Consider the following 11028-nt stretch of genomic DNA (forward strand, 5'->3'; position numbering starts at 1 on the left):
TGAAGGATTTTGAGCATTACCTTGCTAGCATGTGAAATGAGTGCAATGGTAGTTTGAACATTCTTTGGCATTGCCCTTCTTTGGGGTTGGAATGAAAACTGACCTTACCCAGTTCTGTGGATATTGTTGAGTTTTCCAAATTTGCTGACATACTGCGTTCAGTGCTTTAATAGCATCATCTTTTAGGATTTTAAACAGTTCAGTTCGAATTCCATCACCTTCACTAGCTTTGTCCATAGTAATGCTTCCTAAGGCCCACTGATTTCACAGTGCAGGATGTCTGGCTTTAGGTGAGTGACCACACCATCATGGTTATCTGGGTCATTAAGACCTTTCTTGTAAAGTTCTGTGTATTCTTGCCACCTCTTCTTAATCTCTTCTGCTTCTATTAGGTCCTTACTGTTTCTGTCCTTTATCCTGCCCACCCTTGCATGAAATATTCCCTTTATATCTCTAATTGTATTGGCAAGACTTTACTCTTTTTCATTCTATTGTTTTCCTCTAGTTCTTTGCATTGTTCATTTAAGAATGACTTCTCCTCTCTCCTTGCTATTCTCTGGAACTCCGCATTCAGTTGGATATATCTTTCCCTTTCTCTCTTCTCTTTCATTTCTTTTTTTTCCTCAGCTATTGGTATCCTTTTCTATTTCACCCAAAACTGTCCCCAAGATTCTGCACCAGTGTACAGAGAAGCTGAGCTTTCGCTATCAATGGGACGGGGAAGTCCTTGAGGGCAGGACCTGGTATTGGAGGGGGGGATTTTCCATATGTCTGCCCACTTATACCTCCACAGGCCCCCTTCACCCTGGACTTGCACCCTGTATCCTGGTCATTTGTTTTGTCTGAAAGAAAAAGAGAGATGGTTAGTAAAACTTTGAGCTGGGTATTGGAGAGGGTATTATAGAAAACAATAGTTCCTGTGTGCCTGGCATCATGGTGGGAGTGCGAGACTAAATTAAACAGAGCCTCCTCCTGAATTTTCACTTCTGGAACATCTATCATGTTTAATATACTGTGAGAGCTATCTTATCTCAATTAATTAAAAAAAACAACTTTAGAGGATAGGTCAAATTGTTATGCAATTTTAGAAATGAGAAGAAGAAAGTCAAACGGCTCTTCTAAGATCTTACACCTTGTAAGAGGTCCAGAATTAGAACTGAACTACAAGGCAAAGAACATTCTTTAAATAATTATAGTTCTGATTTATTAAGCATCTGCTATTTTAAGAATTAAGTTCCATACTATATTATCACTTATTTATAATAGGCCATCATGAGAATTAGGATTACCTCCATTTTGCTGATAAGAAATTTGCTGCTCAGGGAGACAGAGTCATTTTTCTAAGAACACAGAATAGGCAAGAATCAAAATCAATATTTGAACTTGGAACCAATTGACACCAAAACACCAAATTTCTTATAACCCTGCTTGTTGAAGTTTTTCACTTCATGGTCACCCAATTCCTTTGCATTTTCAAGATTTCATAGAAACCCACACAGAAAGCCTCCTAGGACAATGAAGGTTTAAGCAGTCTGCAAGATCATAATAAGATGGAAGGGAAAGGTCATCCCAGTGAAGAAGCATTCCCAGTGGGAAATTCTGCATATGTGGAGTCCTAAATTAAAGACTAATTTAGGAAGCAAAAATGGAAGAATCAGCTTCTCTCCTTTCTTGTTTTCTAGTTCTTATACATCCATCAAGGAATCCATCTAATGGGCCTTTTATAACAGTTGAGATAATGCAGATAATGAATGACCAATGGTGAAGACTCAAAACCACACTCTTAGAAGGAAATTTGAAAAAGCATGGACATTCTGGGGCTTCCCTAGTGGCTCAGATGGTAAAGAATCTGCCTGCAATGTGGGAGACCTAGGCTCGATCCCTGGATTGGGAAGATCCCCTGGAAGAGGGCATGGCCATCCACTCCAGTAGTCTTGCCTGGAGAATCCCCATGGACAGAGGATCCTGGTGGGCTACAGTCCAAGGGTAGCAAAGAATCAGACACAACTGAGCAACCAAGCACATGGACATTCTGGGCAGGAGAATGAATGATTCAGGACAAGTAAGAGAGAACTGAAGTATTTGGAGTATTTATATAAAGAAGAAAGAAGAAAATGAGGATAGAACCCCCTAGGAAGATTGCATTCCCTCCTAGGGTCCCTATGTAAAAACAACCAAGAAGCATGTTTCTTTTTAACTGATATAAGAAAAGAAAACCTAAATTACGTGGGGGAGGGTGGGAAGCTGCCCATCATGGGAGATGCTCCCATAAAGGTGGTATGACCACTTGGTGGGGATGTTGCAGAGAAAAGTAAAAAATTGTTAAGGTCTTAAAACTTCTGCCATTCTGGGCCCCTCTGATTCTGAGAGCTGCATTGAATTCAAATGAACACTAAAACTGTATTTACCATAGGGAATACCATGTTTCTAGCCATCTGAAGAGATGGATGTTGTCTTTGCTGTTTAGATGGGAGCATCTAGTCGGGAACAGAACGTAATCACACTAGGTTTCACATGGATGAGTCACTGCAGTATAGCAAGTCACAACCCCTTAGAGGAGAAGAGTCACAGATTACAATCAGGGCTGGTGTCATTGTAGTCTCCCGGGTCCTATGCTGCACAGCACTGAAATAGGCTGTGACTATTATCTCCTTCGGGTGATAAAATATTTCTTGGTAAGCACGCAGCTTTATTTTCCTAAAACAAATAAATCACTTGTACTTTTCTTCGCCTCAATTTTCTGTTAGCGGGGTAAGAATCATGTCTGCCAAAATTCTGCCTAAAAGTAAGTGTAGTTTTTAAGAGGGAGTATAAGAAGAGTAAGCACATGAAAGGGCCTATACCAGGACTTAAACTTGGAGCAAAGCATTTGCTCTTTCGATGGGAGGTGTCTAATCAGAGCTACCAAAATGCACACTTTTCAAGAAGATCTCAGGGGTCTAAATTCCCAGTAACTTCTCATGTTCATCAAAGTCACATACTGAAGAACACAATGGCTTTAGGTACTGAAGGGAAAACTGTTGCCCAAACTGTAAATTCCATCTAATAATGCAAACTTCTATGGCTTCCCCCTGGAGTTTTAGAATGCTCAGTCTGAAATTTGAGTACTAAATCTAGAAGACCGAACAGAACTTTCCTAAAGAATTCCCAGTCCTGGGGACTTGAAGATTGTTTTGAAAACACTTGTAATGGGAGCATTTTGAGAGGTAACATGTACTGAATTTATTCTTCAAAAAAATGTTTTTTGAGCTCTATCTCTGTGCCAGGTATTCAGCTGGGCATAAGAGTAGGGAATGTGATTAAGATATAGTTCCTTCCCCAAACAAACTCATGATTCAGTGCCCAGGAAGATGGATTTACAAGTTTATAATGCACAGTAGTCTAAATGCTACAAGAGAGGAATTGATAAGGAATAATAGTGACACAGAGAAAGAAATAATTGACTTTGCATCCTGTGTTTGCGGGTTGCATGGGGGAGTGGTAAAGCTTGTAGGAGAAAGTTTCTCAAAAGAATTAAAATACAACCTGAGAGCCAGATGCTGGTGTTAATCTTTTCCTATGTATGTAAAAGATGAAAGGGAATTCTAGAGAGGAGGAGAATAATCTGCAAAGATGCCGAGGTATAGGAAGGCATGGTATAATTAGAAAAACCTGAATATGGCTAATGGTATCCTTTGTCTGTGGGAAGGCGAAACATTTCTAAAGACAAAAGTGAAATGATCAGATTTTATGATTTATAAATGCATGTGTCCATAACATAAAGATTGGACTGGAGGGGAACAGAATGGAATCTGGAAGTACAATTCAAAGTTGATTACAAAATGTGTAAGTTAGGTAAAACCTAGTGGTGAACTTGGGCAAAGTCCAGGAGCTGGTGAGGGACAGGGAAGTCTGGCATGCCGCAGTCCATGGGATTGCAAAGTCGGACATGACTTGGCAACTGAACAATAACAGCAACTACAGTGGTGGTAAACCTATGGGAAAGTGTGCATTCTCATATACTCATGGTGGAAATGTAAATTTAGACACTTTTTAAAAAGACAATTTCATAATATGCAACAATTATATTTCTAGAATTTTTCTTATGGGTATATTCACACGCATGCATGACCAATATTTGCTATGAACAATTGTGAGCAACCTAAATGTCTATTAGTAGGGAAGTGGCTAAATTAAGCAGCACATGCTTATACAATGTAGAGGCATATTGCTAAGGGAGAGGGAGTGAGTTGCAGTACAGTCTATAGCTAGCTGGTTAGCTGAGGTAGATAATAACCATCCTGTTATGAACAATTAGAAAAGCTAAACGAAAATAAACAAGATAGTTTAAAAGAAGTGGAGAGTGACAAAGTCATTGAAGAATTATAAGTCTAAGAGTCATGAAAAAAAAAAAAAGGAAATGAGCCACATATGCCGGGTAGTTTTTCTACTTGAACTATCTGCTGTTTCTGGATCAGGCATCTAAGAAGCTTAGAAGCTGTATATACAGATTCAACAGATTCCTAGAACTAAAGGGAAAAAAATGAAGTTTCAGTTCCCCAAGCTATGAACTATGATTCTGACAAACAGTTTTATTTCGTGTTGAGAGGTTAAAGTCCACACCTGGCAGTAATGGTGGAAGTGGAAACACATTTTCCCTCCAAGAGAATGAATTCTAGCTTCAAAACATCTTAATCTCAATCTGAACAGATCCAGGATAGCTGCTGACACTAAATCTGCCCAAAGCCAATGCACATCTTTTATGGAGGAATATACACTATCCTAAGCTTAAATACACAATGTTGTTTTATGTAAAATGACAAGAATTCAGTAAAAAATAACAACAAGGCATAAGAAGAGACAGGACGGAAAATCAGTAGATATAATAAAAGAAACAAGCTTGTGGGGAATGAAGATAGTGGAGTTATAAAACAGAAACATTTAAAATAGCTGTGCTAATCCATTCAAGGAAATAAAAAAATAATAGTAAGAATTTCAGCAGAAAGTTGAAAACTATAAAATAACCTACTGAAAATTCTAGAAATTTATATCCAGATGATAGAGTTTCATATGCTTACACATTCTCAAAATTTTAAATCCTTTTAAAGGGTTATTTAATCCAGTTCTTCCCCTGTTCTTCACCCATTTTCAGTCCCTGAAACTTGTGCTTCTACCATAACTCCATCAAGTGGTTTTTCAGATACTGCTTGAATTCCTCTAGTGATGGGGAAATCATTATACCCCAGGAAAGCAACGCAGTTTATGGCTGAGTCGTGTAATTTTGATGGGAACCCTGATGGCTCAGTGGTAAAGAATCCACCTGCAATGCAGGAAATGTGGTTAAATCCCTGGGTCAGGAAGATCCCTGGAAGAAGGAAATGCCTGGGAAATCCCATGGACAGAGGAACCTGGCAGACTACTGTTCAAGGATTGACAAGAATCAGACATAACTTATTGACTAAACCATCACCAATGGAATTCTGCTAGTTAAGTATTAAGAATTTGTTTTAATAATGCTTGAAAATTATTTGACTATAGGATTACATGTTCTTATGCATACACATATATTTTAGTACAAGAGACACAGTGTAAAGAAATAGATAAACACTGATATTTTATGCTCACAAATGTAAAACATGCACATGTGAAATTATTCAGAGACTTGTTGATATATTTATACACATCATGTAACAACACTCATCATTTTGACTATGTCAGAAAATGAGAAGCTTTTTGCTCACTCTTTTCAGTGAAGATAAGACCATTTCTTATGTCTTTATGAGATATAGAACAAGCCCTTATTTGATGGGTCTCACAAAAAGACATGATGATAAATTCTCATCATACCAATGCTTAGGGCTGGTCCATGCTGACCCTCTGATCATAAGATTTCCCTTCAGTAGGCCACAGAAAGACAGCTGGTATGAGGAGAGGGTTCAGGTGAAATTTGGGATTACCCACTTTTTCTCAGTGTCAATGAGTCATATCTATTCTTGTCCTTCAACTGGAATACCATTATTTCAAATCCATACCATTCATCATGTTTTGGGCTCAAGGGCTGAATAAAAAGGGAAATGTTGACAAGAATGACACATCTCCCTTCCTTCTGTGTGGAGTACATGTGTGATGTCTGGTGGTATGGCAGCTACCTTGTAACCCCAGAAACGACTACTATAATAGTAAGAACTGACACATTTAAATTAGATATTTCAAATCACTTTTCACAGATAACCATTGCATGGTTAGATGGTTATATGGCATCACTGACTCAGTGAACATGGACACAGATTTGAGCAAACTTCGGGAGGTAGTGAAGGACAGGGAAGACTGGCTGGCTGCAGTGCTTGTGGTCACAAAGAGCTGGATATGACTTAGCGACAGCACGCATACAGCCATTGTATTTAGTGATATGAAGCCTGAGGCACAGAAAAATGAAGTGGTGTTCAAGTTTCCACAGTTAAGTGATAATGTCAAGATTTGAACTCAGGTAGTTGGGTCCAAGGCCCTTACAGAGGATGGCAGAGCAGAAAAGGAGAAGAGGCCGGTCCCCAGTAATATTCAGTTCAGTTCAGTTCAGTCGCTCAGTCGTGTCCGACTCTCTGCGACCCCATGAATCACAGCACACCAGGCCTCCCTGTCCATCACCAACTCCCGGAGTTCACTCAAACTCATGTCCATCGAGTCAGTGATGCCATCCAGCCATCTCATTTTCTGTCGTCCCCATCTCCTCCCTCCCCCAATCCCTCCTAGCATCAGACTCTTTTCTAGTAAGTCAACTCGACGCATGAGGTGGCCAAAGTGTTGGAGTTTCGGCTTTATCATCAGTCCTTCCAATGAACACCCAGGACTGATCTCCTTTAGAATGGACTGGTTGGATCTCCTTGCAGTCCAAGGGACTCTCAAGAGTCTTCTCCAGCACCATAGTTTAAAAGCATTACGGGACATCAAACCAGCCCCCCACACCTTTATCTGGTTACAGTCAGAAGGCAGATCTGTGACTTGTTTAAGTCACTGTGGCAGGGGTTTTCTTGCAGCTGATTGAAATTCTGGCTCAATTTGCTTTGTTGTGATATTAGGAGAGAGCCCTGAGCTGGGCACCAGTTGGCCTTGGTTTGAGTTCAGGCTCTGCCTGATCACTGTGTAGAAGTCACTTCCACTTCTTGGGCACAATTTCCTTGTCTTCGAAAGGACAGAACTCAATGAGGTTTCTTTCTAAGCTTCTCTAAATCTCCTCCGTTGAGATTCTTCCTGTTTCTCATGGCTGCCAGGTCGTATTTTCTGATGTGTTAATTGTAACATCAAAGGGTAGACAAGAAGTGGTGCGGGCACTGAGCTAGTCTTCTGTTTTCAGGCAGCCCATGCAGAGCTGCTCCTGAATCTGCTCCTTGTCTTTCACCGCCCTGATGGTTGCAGCTCATGTATGTCACTTGAGAAACTAACACATGTTGAACTTAATACCATCGGAGACCAGCTTACCTTACAGACTTAATATCTCCCCATGTCCCTCCATAACTATGCATGAGACACATGAATTTCTATTTATTCTGTTAAAAAAGCTTTGCAAATCCTTGCAATCAGCAATAGCAGGTGTTAAGTGACAGAAGTTTATCCTAGAGAAGACAATTTTCTCAGGCTAACTACACATAGTAACTTCAGTTCAGTTCAGTTCAGTTCAGTCGCTCAGTCGTGTCCACACCAGGCCTCCCTGTCCATCACCAACTCCCAGAGTTCACTCAAACTCAACTCCATCGAGTCAGTGATGCCATGCAGCCATCTCATTCTCTGTCGTCCCCTTCTCCTCCCACCCCCAATCCCTCCCAGCATCAGAGTCTTTTCCAGTGAGTCAACTCATTGCATGAGGTGGCCAAAGTATTGGAGTTTCAGCTTTAGCATCAGTCCTTCCAATAAACACCCAGGACTGATCTCCTTTAGAATGGACTGGTTGGATCTCCTTGCAGTCCAAGGGACTCTCAAGAGTCTTCTCCAACACCACAGTTCAAAAGCATCAATTCTTCGGCGATCAGCTTTCTTCACAGTCCAAATCTCACATCCATACATGACCCCTGGAAAAACCATAGCCTTGACTAGACGGACCTTGGTTGGCAAAGTAGTGTCTCTGCTTTTTAATATGCTATCTAGGTTGGTCATAACTTTCCTTCCAAGGAGTAAGCGTCTTTTAATTTCATGGCTACAATCAGCATCCACAGTGATTTTGGAGCGCCCCAAAATAAAGTCTGACACTGTTTCCACTATTTCCCCATCTATTTCCCATGAAGTGATGGGACCAGATGCCATGATCTTTGTTTTCTGGATGTTGAGCTTTAAGCCAACCTTTTCACTCTCCTCTTTCACTTTCATCAAGAGGCTTTTTAGTTCTTCTTCACTTTCTGCCATAAGGGTGGTATCATCTGCATATCTGAGGTTATTGATATTTCTCCCAGCAATCTTGATTTCAACTTGTGCTTCTTCCAGCCCAGCGTTCCTCATGATGTACTCTGCATATAAGTTAAATAAGCAGGGTGACAATATAAGACCTTGACGTACTTCTTTTTCTATTTGGAACCAGTCTGTTGTTCCATGTCCAGTTCTATCTAACTTTTGCTTCCTGACCTGCAGGTTTCTCAAGAGGCAGGTCAGGTGGTCTGGGATTCCCATCTCTTTCAGAATTTTCCACAGTTTATTGTGATCCACAGAGTCAAAGGCTTTGGCATAGTCAATGAAGCAGAAATAGATGTTTTTCTGGAAGTCTCTTGCTTTCTCCATGATCCAGTGGCAATTTGATCTCTGGTGCCTCTGCCTTTCTAAAACTTGCTTGAACATCTGGGAGTTCACGATTCACATATTGCTGAAGCCTGGCTTGGAGAATTTTGAGCATGACTTTACTAGCATGTGAGATGAGTGCAACCGTGCTGTAGTTTGAGCATTCTTTGGCATTGCCTTTCTTTGGGATTGGAATGAAGACTGACCTTTTCCAGTCCTGTGGCCACTGTTGAGTTTTTCAAATTTGCTGGCATATTGAGTGCATCACTTTCACAGCATCATCTTTCAGGATTTGAAATAGCTCAACTGGAATTCCATCACCTCCACTAGCTTTCTTCGTAGTGATGCTTTCTAAGGCCCACTTGACTTCACATTCCAAGATGTCTGGCTCTAGGTGAGTGATCACACCATCGTGATTATCTTGGTTTGTACAGATCTTTTTTGTACAGTTCTTCTGTGTATTCTTGCCACTTCTTCTTAATATCTTCTGCTTCTGTTAGGTCCATACCATTTCTGTCCTTTATCGAGCCCATCTTTGCATGAAATATTCCCTTGGAAACTCTAATTTTCTTGAAGAGATCTCTTGTTTTTCCTATTCTGTTGTTTTCCTCTATTTCTTTGCATTGATCGCTGAGAAAGGCTTTCTTATCTCTCCTTGCAATTCTTTGGAACTCTGCTTTCAAATGCTTATATCTTTCCTTTTCTCCTTTGCTTTTCACTTCTCTTCTTTTCACAGCTGTTTGTAAGACCTCCTCAGACAGCCATTTTGCTTTTTTGCATTTCTTTTCCATGGGGATGGTCTTGGTCCCTGTCTCCTGTACAATGTCACGAACCTCCGTCCATAGTTCATCAGGCACTCTATCTATCAGATGTAGTCCCTTAAATCTATTTCTCACTTCCACTGTATAATCATAAGGGATTTGATTTAGGTCATATCTGAATGGTCTAGTGGTTTTCCCTACTTTCTTCAATTTCAGTCTGAATTTGGTAATAAGGAGTTCATGATCTGAGCCACAGTCAGCTCCTGGTCTTTTTTTTTTTTTCTCACTGTATAGAGCTTCTCCATCTTTGGCTGCAAAGAATATAATCAATCTGATTTCTTTGTTGACCATCTGGTCATGTCCATGGTGCCCGGTATGCTACTGGAGATCAGTGCAGAAATAACTCCAGAAAGAATGAAGGGATGGAGCCAAAGCAAAACAAATACCCAGTTGTGGTTGTGACTGGTGATAGAAGCAAGGTCCGATGCTGTAAAGAGCAATATTGCATAGATGTTAGGTCCATGAATCAAGGCAAATTGGAAGTGGTCAAACAGGAGATAGCAAGAAATGAACTTCGACATTTATAGGAATCAGCGAACTAAAATGGACTGGAATGGGTGAATTTAACTCAGATGACCATTATATCTACTACTGTAGGTAGGAATCTCTTAGAAGAATTGGAGTAGCCATCATGGTCAACAAAAGAGTCCGAAATGCAGTACTTGGAAGCAATCTTAAAAACAACAGAATAATTTCTGTTCGTTTCCAAGGCAAACCATTCACTATTACAGTAATCCAAGCCTGTGCCCCAACCAGTAAAGCTGAAGAAGCCAAAGTTGAACGGTTCTATGAAGACCTACAAGACCTTTTAGAACTAACAGCCAAAAAAGAGGTCCTTTTCATTATAGGGGACTGGAATGCAAAAGTAGGAAGTCAAGAAACACCTGGAGTAACAGGCAAATTTGGTCTTGGAGCACGGAATGAAGCAGGGCCTAGGCTAATAGAGTTTTGCCCAGAGAATGCACTCGTCATAGCACACACAGTAACTTAACTTCCCTCTTTCTGAGTCATTCCTCAGAGATGCTGGAGTCATTCTAAATAACCTTTTTTTTTTTTCAGTGTGAGTTTGTCTGCTTTAACAAAATGTCAATGAAATAAAACAAAGCAACCCAAATCCTGAACACAAATATAAATAAGTTCTGCTGATAACACAGCAGAAGGTATCAATACAAACACTAAAGCTGTCTTATTCATCAGCTCTCAAGACTTTATTGTCTGATCATTAAGAAAACCCTACATGAATGTAGTTTTCTGATGGGCTTTAAAGACGTACAGGGTCAGGGGCTAAAAGAGCAGGACTGGAACTTAAAGTTCATCTTGTCCAGTGATCCTCAATTTTTGGTACATATTAGAATCACCCTAGGGCCTTTTAGAAATTTCAAAGTTCAGGCTTCACCCTAGATCGCTTCAATCGGATTCTCTGTGAGTGTCACACAGACAGTGTATTTTAACTCTTCCAAGTGGTTCT

This window comes from Moschus berezovskii, chromosome 25 (assembly GCF_049115385.1).
Source record: "Moschus berezovskii isolate FMDL1 chromosome 25, NW_MosBer_1.0, whole genome shotgun sequence".
NCBI lineage: Eukaryota > Metazoa > Chordata > Mammalia > Artiodactyla > Moschidae > Moschus > Moschus berezovskii.